The following is a 13,012-nucleotide window of genomic DNA, read 5'->3' as shown; positions in this document are numbered from 1 at the left end:
ATTAGTATGTGCACATACGCATGATGTGGGGACACACATGCCATGATGCGCGTGCGGAAGTTACATGACCACTCTGTGGAGCGTGTTCTCTCACTCCACTATTGTAAGGGTTCTTTGGGAATCAAACTCAGGTCACCAAGTTTGTGCAACAAGTACTGAGCCACCTTGCAGGCCCTTAAATTTTTGGAAAAATCATATAAATACGAACTTTGATAGTATTATGCAAGACAAGGCAGGAAGCCGTGAGAATTTGCACCACACATCTGTATGGGCTGAAACTGAGGGAGAAATCCTACAGAGAAGAGATCTGAGTTGAGACCTGAAGCATCTGTGTATACTGACTTGGTGGAGGGCGTCAAAGAGCCTTCCAGGATGAGGGAACACCAGGGCCAGGGCCCCAGGCTTAAGAGTGTCTGGAGACAGCAACTAATAGAGAAGACCCCATAGGTGGGCGGGGTCCAGGACCCTGGGCTGTGTAGACCAGGGGAAGCTGCGAGGGCCACCCCCTGGAGAGTGTCGGGAGCAGATTTACAACTTGAGGATCACCTTGGCTGCTGTGTGGATGGCCTGCCACCAGATGTTGCATCAGGCCTGGGAGGAACGAGAGACTCCTGTCTGCAGTTACCTCCCAGCCCCAGGAGGCTCTCCCACACACTCAGACCAGCTGCAGCCTCGGCCCTGTAAGTACAGTCTAGGACGCCCGCCAGGCTCCGTTTTCTTTTTTGGATCGGGCCTTGCGTAATACAGGCTGAACCCAAACTCCTGATGCAGCTGAGGAAATCCTTGAACTTCTGACTCTCTCGCCTCCACGCCTAGGGTTACAGGTGTGCACCATCGTGGCCAGTTTTGGGGGGCACTGGGGATCGAACCCAAGGCCTCATGCATGCTAGTCAAGTACTAACTGAGCCAAATCCTCGGCCCAGCACCTGGTTTTGAAGCAGGGGGGGAGATAGTTAGCATACAATTAATATTTCACATTGTACAATCTGTTACATGTTGATATATATATATATATATATATATATATATATATATATATATATATGTATGTATGTATGTATGCACACAAGAAGTAAACCAGTGCTAGATGTGGTGGCCCACACCTTTAATCCCAGCATTTGGGAGTCAGAGGTGGGTGGATCTCTGTGAGTTCAAGGCCAGCCAGGTCTACAGAATGAGTTCCAAGAACTGTCAGGGCTACACAGAGAAATCCTGCTTTGAAAATAAAAAATAAAATAAAGTAAAGACAGACAGACAGATGTAAATAAGCAGCTGGGGTGACGGCTCAGTGGTACAGTGTTTGTCACTCAGGCACAAGGACCTGAGTTCAGGACCCAGCTCCTACATGAAAGCTGAGAGCAGTGGCACACATCTGTAATCGCAGCACTGTGTGTGTTCAATGCCAGCCTGGTCTACAGCGCAAGTTCCAGGACAGCCGGAGCAACATACTAAATTAAACAGAAAATAAAAGTGGCAAGCGATTGAGGAAGACACTTGGTGTTGGTCTCTGCACATACATACATGAAAAAGAAGCAAACATGCGTGTCTAACACGGACTTTACTGGAGTTACGTACAGATGACCTCCTGCTCCTTGGAAATCCAGCTCTTCGTTGACTTCCCATCCCGAGCATTCGCTGATCTGCCTCCCATCACTGTAGATGAGTTCATGTGTGTATCCGTTTTCATGAGGCTTAGTTGAGAGGCTCGTCACGTTGTTCGCTCTGTCCCTGACTCAACCTCCTCATGGTGAGGAACGGCCCGCAATTTCTATATGCGTTCTCGTGGTGCACATTTGGGGTGCTGCAAACACTCACGTACCTACAAGTCTCTGTGTGGATTTCTGCCGCATTTGGGTAGGTAGCTAAGTAGGTGTGTTTAACTTTCTGGATGATTGCCAGGCTGTCTTCCAAAGCTTTTACCCTGCTGACATTCCCACCGCCAGCGTCAGAACTGAGATCTTCCAGGATCTGGGCAGCACCTCTCAACTGTAGCTTTAGCTGATGTGGTCCCACCTTTTAACTGTGGCTGGCTGTTCTCGTGTCTCATGTCAGTGAGTTCAGAAGCACTCACTGAGGTTTAATAAGCAAGGGCCATCCTTGTGTGTGTGTGTGTGTAAGCAAGAGATCAGCGTCAGCTGTGACTCTTTAGGAGCTGTAACCTCATATAGCCCAGGCTTGCCTCACGTTTGCTGTGTAGCCAAGGAGAGCCTTAAGTTCCTGACCCCCTGCCTCTACTCCTCTGTGCACCACCATACCCAGCTGCTTCTAAAAGACTGTATTCCAAAACTGGCAAGATGGCTCAGCTATTAAAGCCCTTGCTGCTTGAGCCTGATGATCTGAGTTCAAGCCCAAGAACCTACAAAAGTGTCCAAAGAGATTTGGCTCCAGAGAGTTATCCTCTTGACATACATTATAATAAATAAAAAAATTTAAAACCCTGTATTCTACATTGAAGTTTCTGTTAGTTAGGTTTTGTAGTTCATTCTCTCTGTCTCTCTCTTCCCCTCTCCCTCTCCCTAAACTGGTGCTCATACCAGGACTCACTACATGGCCCTGGCTGGCCTGGAATTCTCAGCAATCCTCCTGCCTCAGCCTCCCAAGTGCCTGGGCCACTGGGTCTCGCTGACCTGTGGTTTTTATTTTCTAGAATACCTTTTTATCTGGTATCAGGGTGCTTCTGCTTTGTGGAACAGGTGGGAAGTATTGCTTCCTTGGTGTTCTTCCTTTCTCAGATGTTTGATATGCATCCCACTATCTCTGTGTTCTTGGATATGACACACTTTTGCTAGAGCCAAGATCTTCCCCTAATACCCAAGTCCTCCCTGTGGCTCATGAGGCGCCTCTGGCCCTGCCTTCCAACTCATCTCTCCTGCTTTCCCCTACTCCTGCACCCCAGGCACAAGGCTCTTCTCATTTTTCTAAGATCATGAGGCAGGCCCCATGCCTCGGGGTCGGGTCTTCTCTTGTTTTAAGGTTAGGGCCCCCCATTTCTCAGAGAGGCTTTTCCCTTTACCTGGCATCTTTTCCACATGCTCCTGCATGGTCCTTTCTTATTCTCCACCCCACATTGTAACCAAGGTATGGTCCACAGAGAACTGTGTTCCATGGAATCTCATCTGCCCCCTTCATGATTAAAAAAGAAAAAATGTGTAGATCACACTCATCATCTTTAGCTTCTCTGTCAACTCCCTAAAAGCAGAGATCTTGCCTGCCATCTTTGTGACTATATGTCCTGCATCCAGCAAAGATTTGACACACACTAGATAAGGCACTGAGTGAGGATCTGTTGATTGAACAGATGCAGGGCGGACTGGCCCTGTGGTCAGACAAGCTGTACATCAAGAGTGGCAGTTGAGCCTGCCAGCCAGCCTTGAGGTCTTGGTTCAGGCCGGACCAGGTCAGGCAGCCCTCGAGTTGGGTGGGTTGCTCTGTGGGGTGGGTCTGTTGACTGCTGAGCCTACAGTTAAGTCCTGTGGGCTTAAGCAAAAGACCCGGGCTTTCTTCCAAGAAGTGTCTGGCCCACTCTCTGCTCAGTTTCACTGCTCATGGCTCTCCCTCCAGGAAGTGAAGTCTTGTGGTGCGGAGGAGTGGGGAGCCTGGTGAACCTGTCCCCACCCCTGGCAGCTGCTGGAGGGCTTCCGGACCCCATAAAAGCCTCACCTGGGGTGGCAGTACAACAGGGAGAGCCTGTGGAACCACAGAGAGGGCTTTGTGGCCTCCCTGCTCCTCACTCCAGTCCCCCCAGGCCTTGGGATCTCTGCTCATGGAAACTCCCCTGCTGGACTTGGCCGCCGGGGCCCCAGGAGACAGGCTGGGTTGCACGTTGCCACTGTCCAAGCTCTGGGGGGGTGGGGATGGGGGATCAGGACGTGAGCCTGTGCCTCTCAGGCCCATTTTCCGTAAGTGAACCCACCCTCGGTGACCCTCCTTGGTGCGAGGGAGGCCTTGCTCCTGGAGGAGGGCAAGGTCTTGCATGGAAAGGAAGGGCTGGGACAGTTAATCCCAGGCATCCCCAGAAACACCTCTGCTACGGGGTCATGGATGTGGCCAGAGTCCCATCGAAGAGGACACGTAGGCGGGCAGCCTAGCGGCTTCTACGGGATGCAGCTGTTCCCAATAATCAGCAGTGGCTCCGGCCGCCAGCGAGCGTGTGGCCTTGTAGCCTCCTGCTCACTGACAAACTCCATGAGCAGAGGACCCACTCAGGATGACATCATTCCCCACCTCACACTGCTGAGGGAAATGAGCTCAGGGTGGCCTGTTTCCTTACAGAGACCTTGGCCGTCACCAGCTCTTTGACCAGACATTCCCTGCCCTGGCCAGTATGAAGCAGAAATTTCCTTAAACACATTGCTTTGGCTACAATCTACCAATTGCTCCCTTTTTTTTTCAATACTTTTTTTTTTTTTTCAGTAGGAAAATTCCCAGTTCTGATTCCAAACAGACAAGCCTAGATGTCAGGAACGATCAGCAAGACCCCCCCCCCCCCCCCCCCCTCTGACCCCCCACCACCCCCCCCCCCCCCCCCAACGGGACCAGTTTGCTTGTAATCCCAGCATTCAGGAAGCTGAGGCAGGAGGACTGCTGCAAATTTGAGGTCTGTCTGTGCTACATGTCGAGTTTAAATCTAGCCTGGGCTACATAAGGAGACAGGCTATCAAACAAACAAGATGCCACAGGGTCTTCCATGGCTTAAATCACTCCCACCTGTGAGCTCTGGAGCTGTGAAAGCACCAGACTGGCTCTCAGTCCCCCTGCAGGGAGGATGAGATGTCAGGACGATGGCTTCATGAGCCGGGGGCAGACCCTTGCCTGCCTTCCCTAGGCCCTGGGCCACCCTGAGCTCCCTTTCAGAGCCATTTCCCAGCCTGCAACCCTGGCTGCACCCTGGACCCCTCCTTCATTCCCTCCAGGTCAGGGATATTTCAGGACAGCATAAGAGCTGCCAGTCTTAACAGGTTCCAGGGGATTCCCAAGATGGCGCCCCACCAAGCCGAGATGCCTCCTGCCCCACCCCACAACCTCTTGTGTGTTATCCCTCCTGGAACTCAGCTGTTCTAGGAGGCCTGGAGGGGACAGGAGACATGGAGGTCTCCTGTCTCTCCAGTGCTCCAATCTTAAGGCCACCCATGCTAGAGAGACCCCACCTAGAAATATCAGCCGTGAGGACAGCTGCCTGAGCTGAACTAGGGCTGGGCAAGCAGGCGCAGACATGTCAAGGAGCTGAGGCCTGACTCGACCCAGCCCTGCCCTGTGCCTGATCCTGCTGAGCTCAGCAGGCTGCGGCCCTGGACTAAGGCTGGAGTCAGTCAGGGTGGACGAAGGCATTGAACTTGCGGTTCATGGTGACACGGCAGCGTAGCAAAGCTCCACATTAGCGTGTGGGGGAGGGTGAAAAGGTGGAGGGACGGCTCACCTGGCACAGTCACCAGAGGCCAGAACTGCCTTGGGCACATGGTTTAAATGAATTCAAGTAGTCGGTGGGTCAGCCAGGCCAGGAGTGGTGAGGCATGGCCGCTGGAAACTCCAGAAAAGGTCAGAGACAAGTACTTACTGAGCACCTGCTTCCCAGAGGCCATGATCCTCAACATTTCACACGCTGCTTTCTTTAACGCTCTTAACACTTGAACCCGAGGGAGGGTCAGTGGTAACTGCAGAGCAGCCCCTGCGTGGCAGAGCTAGGGCTCAGACTCCGTCCCGTCTACACCCAAAGATTCTAGATTTGAGCATCTCCTAATCTGACCTCCAAAAAGCACTTAACTTCAGGGGCCGGAAAAATGGTTTGCTTGCCACCAAACCTGAGTTCAATCCCAGTGACTTACATGGTAGAAAGAGAGAACTGGCTCTCACAAGTTTCCCTCTGACCTTCACATCATCATCATCACACACACACACACACACACACACACACACACACACACACACACAGAAACATGCACACACAGGTAAAAAAAAATGGTATTAAGCAAATTCCTTCTATAAACTAACCTTCACTCTATAGGGTTTTTTGTTTTTTGTTTGTTTGGGTTTTTTGGTAAACTATTCCACTGATGAGAGCCAAACTGGGTGTAGGAACAGGATCTTGAACTCTTGATTGGTGATCTTTCTAGCACCCTCGCACCTCTCATGGTCCTAATCAACTCCAGAAGGGAAACACTATGGGCTGTGCCCTCTAGGAAATCAGACATAGATGTAGCTAACATGGAGGCAGGCATCCAGACATGTCTACAGGCAAAGGTATACATTAGACATTTGTTGTTTGGGCATGGTGGGACACACCTTTAATTCCAGAACTCTGGAGGCTGGCAGGTCTCTGTATCTCTGTAAGTTCGAGGTCAGCCTGGTTCCTGGTTTACAAAGCAAGTCTAGGACAGACAGGGCTCTGTTATACAGAAAAACCCTGTCTCAAAAAAAAAAAAAAAAAAAAAAGTATACACTAGACATTTGGACTCTTAGCTCTCTGTCATAGTTCCAGCCCATAAGAAACAGGCGGGTCTCCGAAGGCCATACCATGCTCTACTTGGGTCACAAACACCATCCTAGATTTTCAGTGCCAAGTACAGAACATCACTGCGCAAGCACTTCAGAAATGTCTCCCGGATAAATGAGCGTAGACCTTCATGAATGAATCCATGCATGTAAGATGAACGCTTCTGCATAAGAATAGAGAGCACCTACATGTTCACAGAGACTCAGTGACCAACTACAGGCAACTAGGCATGTTTCCAGAGACATATGCCTAATTAACATCTATGAAGACAAGCTCACGTTCACTCCAAAATGAGTGCAGCAGCTCCACTCACCGATTCCAAGACACGGAAGCCCATGGCTTTTCCTCCATGACACCCACATGCAAAGGCTTACTCAGAGTAACACATACACCCAGGCCTAAATACACACCAACACACTTTCTACCAAAGAAACTATCTCCCACCAGTAATACAGCTGCCCACACAGGCAGCCCAAGACATCACACAAGCCCGCACAGACATGCACAGCTGGACAACGGCACAGCCTGAGGCCCAAGGCAGACCAGGATTGAGACACCTGTCCACAGAGACCCCTGAGCTACCCCAGCCCTCCCACGCTGTCTGGCTGGCTGCTTCCCACCCTCCTGTCTACAGCTAGAAAGGGAAAGAAGGATGGAAATCCTGAAGGAATTCCTCTGCAGGCGGCTGAGGAAGTTACCCCCTCCCCTCAGTAATCTAAGGCCAGGATCCCAGGGCACAGAAGCAGACGTGTGTGCTGGGGGAGACGGTTCCCTTTCCTGAGGACTCTGCTTTTAGTCCCTGACTCCTGCCGTGACCTAGCCTGGCTTAGACTGGGCACTGAGAGACCAGCAGAGAGACCCTGTCTGCTACACCAGCGCGGCTCCTGACAAGATGATTTAGCATAGCCTGGAGACCAGTGCTTTTCCAGGGGCTGTTGTCCTTCTCAGGAAACAGTCCAGCCATGAGCTTGATCTCCAAAACAGGCCTAGGATGGGAACACCCTGCACCCCTCCAAATGCATGGGTAGCCCATCATGTCATCAAAGCAGTATCCATGTTGTTCCACAGACATAGGGCTCAAAGGCCAGTGTTCTAGTCTCATTTTGCCTCATCTCTCTCTTTCCACTTCTGTTGAAACAGGCCATCGGATGTGATGGCCACAGGTCTAGGCAGAGAAATGGCTCATTTCAAGTACCCCAGCTTTTCCGTAGGCACCAGTTAAAGGGCTCCAACCCCAGGGACAGCGACCCAATGGGGGTTTCCCTCTGACCGGACAGAGTTGAAATACAGGCTGAGCTATACAGCAGCACAGTTGGCAGTGTTTGCCTAGCATGCGTGAAGCCCTGGGTTTCATCCTCAGCAAGGCATATGCTTGATGGCAAACCAAGCATGATGGCATATGCTTGTGACCCCAGGGCTCAGAACCGAGAGGCAGGAAGATCAGAAGCTGAATCGGGCAAAATAGAGACTCAGAGAGTGTTCTCTCTAACCTGGACACCCATAGGCCTCTCTGATCACTCTCCTACCACTGCCAGATCCCCCAGGCCTCAGCTGGAGACAGACACAGAAACTGTCCTCACCAGCCAGCAGAAGAAGACAGAAATACTGCTCGGCACAGCTGGCCAGACAGTGAAGACTGCTTATCCTCTGATGTCCGGAACAGCTCAGACAATCAGAGGAGGATTTGGCTGCAGGCAGCCCCTGGATTTGTGGTCTCGAAGAAATCATCAGAGCAGGCTGGAGGCTTAAGCTCTAAGCAGCAGCAGGGATGGGAGGGAGGGTTCCCTCTGCCTGCTCCTCATTCAGTGGCTCTCATGGTCGCCTCCTGGACCTGCAGTGACTGGGCTAGCAAGGTGACCAGGGTTGAGGGCAGGGCTATGGTTAATAAGAGACCATCAGTGGAGACTCCTATGGGACCCACTCCTGGCACCCCGGATGGCCCCTGCTGAACTGGGCAGAGCTGAGGGCTCTGGAGAGAGAGAGAATTTTACTCCCACTAGGCCTGATTCTAACACCACAGCCTTCCTCTGCCATCAGCCTGCGTCCTTTTCACTCCAACAGTTTCCCCAACAGTTTCCTGCTTCTGCCATTCTTCCAGTTCAAGTCCACACTTCCTGGGATCCATCTCTCCTTTTTAGTACATTTGCGTGTATTGTGGGATCATCCATGATCCAGCGACCCAGACTCACCAACAGAAAAGCCACATTTCCCCACCCCCATAATGCACAGACCTAAAGAGAATCCAGGACAGCTGAGGGCATCAGGTAAGAACCTCTTCCCCGGTTCACACACCTTTATTTCTCACCAACTTAGCTTTGTCAAATCGAAAAGAATATATCGATCACCAAGTGAAAAGCCTGGTTTTAAGCTCCTGCTTCGGTGTCAACCAGCATCACTGATTCTGTGCCCTGCTTCCCACTGGCTTGGTATCAGTTGAGGCTTTACACAGGAGCAGGGGAAAGCGCATGCCTACTATCCCAGCCTTGGGGAGGCAGAGGCAGCAGGACAGAGTTCCGTGCCATGCCAGGCTGCACAGGCAGACCCTGCCTCAAGAACAAAATGCAGTCACGAAGGCCAGCCTCTCATAGCCGGAACCAGGGCAAATGCAAGTCTCCTCTCCAGAAGCATCCACAATCTGGCCTTCATCTTGTTGAGATTTTATTATCCGGTTGTGTCTCGTGCCCGCATCTGAAGCCAACTACTGCTCTGTTCAGAGTGGGTGGATGGAAAAACTGTCAGCCTGCTCTGCCGGGATCCAGGGAGAGGAGGAAATGGGCTGATGCCCCAGAGGAGAAGTCAGAGTGCAGCGCCAATAGGGTGAGTGGACGGGCACCCCATCAGAAGAAACGAGGGAATCCAAGCGCTAAACGGATAAGACTTTCCAAGACCCCCATGCTATACAGGCGAGTGTATGTGTTTAACTCAGCTGTTGAGCGCATACACTGCTAGCAGGGCGGTGTTGGAACACGCCTTTAGTCCCAGCACTCAGGAGGCAGATCTCTGAGTTCAAGGTCAGCCTGGTCTCCAGAGCGAGTAACAGGACAGCCAGGGCTACACAGAGTAAATCCTGTTAAAAAAAAAAAAAAAAAGAAGGAGGAGGAGGAGTATATATGTACACTCTTCCAGAGGACCTGACTAGAGCTCCTAGTACTCATGGGGGGCCAGGTACTGTCCCCCATCACCTGTACTCCAGCTTCAAAGGGATCAACCGTCCCTGATCTTCAAGCACACCTGCACTGATGTTCAACACACACACACACACACACACACACACACACACACACACACACACAAATACAATAAATATCTAAAAATAAATAGGTAAATGCTGCAGTTGAAGTCCAGCTGGCTTCTGGCAACTGTATGTATGGACATAATTGTGCCTGTGCCCAAGACCAGCGAGATCGTTCAGCTAGTTTGCAATCTACAGGTCCAGGAGTTCAGACTGATGCTGCCTCCTTCCTGCAGTTTGACTGACCTGATCCTGTTACCAAGGACAGGCAAGGCCTGGAAGATTACATGCTGTTTTCAATGGAGTCTTCCTTCGGCTAAGTGCAGACAGAGCCACACTTGACTCTGGTGTCCCCATTAGTGAGGGTTAGTTTCCAGTTAGTTTCCAGTTAGTTCTCTCTCATCATTTCCCAACTCATTACAAAGGCCTGTTCCAAGAAAGGCTTTGCTTTGGGTTTTGGTGTCTTGGGGTTAGGGTTCTTGTTTGAGATGGTCTCACTCTTTAGCCCAGGTTAGTCTGGAACTCAACAAAGAAATAAATTTATTTGGATGGATGGATGATGGATAATCTGTAGCACAGGCTGGCCTCAAACTTGTGGCAATCCTCCTGCCTCAGCCCTAGTCGGTACTTTGTTTGTTTGGTTTCTCCTAGGCAGGATTTCTCTGTGTATCCCTGGCTGTCCTGGAATTTGCTCTGTAGACTAAGATGACCTTGTATTCTGAGAATTTCCTGCCTCTGCCTCCTGGGGGCTGGGATCAAAGGTGTGCTGACTGGCTGACTCATGGGTATTTAGATCATGGGTGAACACACAATGCCCAGATGAAAAGCTTTGCTAACAGTCATTAACCCATGTATGAATAAACTTCAAAGTCACCTTCCAGGGCTATTTGCATTTTAAAATGTAATACAAGGCTCCATGCTGCCCACCTCACGTATTGTATGAGGTGCTTCTGGGGATAGGGCAAGCAGGGTTTCCTGAAGGCAAGCAACAGCCTCCTCAGGAGCCCTTCACCCAGCAGCTCTTTTTTTTTTTTTTTTTTTTTTTTTTTCCCTTCCCTGAGATCTAATTCCAAGCCTCTTAGCTGCCATTCAACCATCACTCTTTGCTTTGGGGTTGGGGAGGGATGCGGCATGGATTCCATGAATCTCTTCATCTCTTTACTCAACAAACTGCCCTTGAGCACACCTACTGAGACAAACGCAAACACATTTGTTCTGAGAGCCCTGCCCTCTGGAAACTAACAGAATTTTGTTATTGTTGTTTTTTTGAGACAGGGGTTCTCTGTGTAGCCTTGGCTGTCCTGGACTGCTTTGTAGACCAGGCTGGTCTCCAACTCACAGCAGTCCACCTGCCTCTGCCTTCAGAGTGCTGGGATTACAGGGGTGTGCCGCCCCACCTGGCCTCTAATTTTAATGTAGAGAATCTCAACTTCACCCAAAGTGCGGCTCGTTCGGTCTGAAACGCTCAGTAGACACCAATTTCCCTTCGGCACATGGACAATGCTGCGGAACACTGGAAATTTTCAGAAACCCTTTCCAGGTGGACCAGGGCGCCAGCAGAGTGGGTGGGGATGGTGGTTTCTATCTTGCTTTGGAATGTCGGGATTTGTTTTGGATGTTCTGAACATCAGGTTGGAGATACACGCAAAGAGAGGGGCTCCTAACCAGATCAGGGTTAGAGGCAGCCCAGGACACCGTCTCCATGGTGCGCAGCCCAGACAGTTGGGAAACAAACAAAAACCCATGATGGGGAGTGGACAGAGGCAAGAAACAAACACAGGCCAAGAGATGGAAAACCCTGGGGAGCAGGGCATGTGGTAAGACAGTAGACAGGGTGAGTGGGGAAGTGGTAAAGGGGCTTGGGAAGGGTGTAGTTCGTGTGTGTGTGTGTGTGTGTGTGTGTGTGTGTGTGTGTGTGTGTAGAACTGAGTCCAACCCCAGGGCCTAAGAGTCACCATGGCAACGGGAAGGGTGAGTTGTGGTGTGCGTGCCAACACAAACCTCCCGGCTTTAGCAGAGGATGGGCGCAGATGTGATGCAGGCATGTTATAAAGAAAAACACCTGAACTGAGCTCTTTAAATCAACTCCCCACCCCTGGCCTGGCTTGGGAGACAATCACTATTTAATGGAATGAATTAATCAAAACCAACATTGAACCATTTTGGCTTCTCTCTCATCTCCTTGGGCATATCCTCGCAGTTCCCAGGATTCTGGGCCCCTCAAGGCCGGCTTCTTACCTGGGAGAGGCCCACTTGACACTGCTCAGGAAGCTGCACCCAACAGTGACTTGTAATTGACAGAGTTGGGGGCGGTTCACACAAGGTCAAGGCAGCAGGAGCCCCAATGTGAGATGGTGGCACCCGAGCCCCCATCTGCCTCCTCTGCCGTCAATCACCCAGGTATGTTCCTCCCCAGTGGGCAAGCTAGACAGGAAGCTGCTTTCCCCTCCTGAGCCCCAGCCCAGGGCTGCCAGCTCGCCTTCTCCACAGTCACTGTTTTAATGGCATCTACCTCAGGCTTAGGGTAGGGGCTGGCTGGAGCGGAGTCTTTTAGGGCTTGTCTCCTTCCTGCCTGATCATTTCCGGGTAGCCAAGGGGTCACCTCCAATGACTTCCTCCAGGACTGATGTGTTCACTACACGAAATAAGCACAGTCAGTGCTTCCGACCCATAGCTGGGAAACATTTTGATTTCTTTTAAAACAAGCAGGGAGCTTCAGATACAGCTCCGTGATAGATACTTGCCTAGCATGAGCAAGGCCTTAAGTTCAAAACACATGGGAAAACTTAAAATTCAGGGCTGGAGAGATGGCTCAGCAATGAGGAGCCCTGGCTGCTCTTCCAGGGGCCTGAAGATCGATTCCCAGCATCACAGAGTGGCTTAGAACCTCTGTAGATCCTGCCTCAGGGAGCCTGGTGCCCTCTCCTGGCCTTCCTGAGTACTGCATATACACAATACAGACATACATGCAGGTAAAACACCCATACACAGGACAATGAAAAATTAAAAGCCAAAAAAAAATAACACCCAGACCAGGTGTCCCATGTCTGTTTTCTCAGCACTCAGGAGGTAGAGGCAGAAACTCCAGAAGTTCAAGGTAATCCTTATCTATGTAGCAAGTTCGAGACCACCATAGACTACATGAAACCCTGCCTCAAAACAAACCAAAACACCCCAATTCTCCTTTAGCTTTGCCCTGTCCATTTTGCAGCTCAGTTCCTCATTTCTGTCCTTCTCGCTGCTTCTCTGAGAACTCCTGCTCTTTGCCTGTCCCCACATTCTGAGACACT

This window comes from Psammomys obesus, unplaced genomic scaffold, assembly GCF_907164565.1.
Source record: "Psammomys obesus unplaced genomic scaffold, mPsaObe1.curated_primary_1811, whole genome shotgun sequence".
Classification (NCBI taxonomy): Eukaryota; Metazoa; Chordata; class Mammalia; order Rodentia; family Muridae; genus Psammomys; species Psammomys obesus.
The sequence above is the reverse complement of the archived record's forward strand: the minus strand, read 5'-3'. Positions refer to the sequence as shown.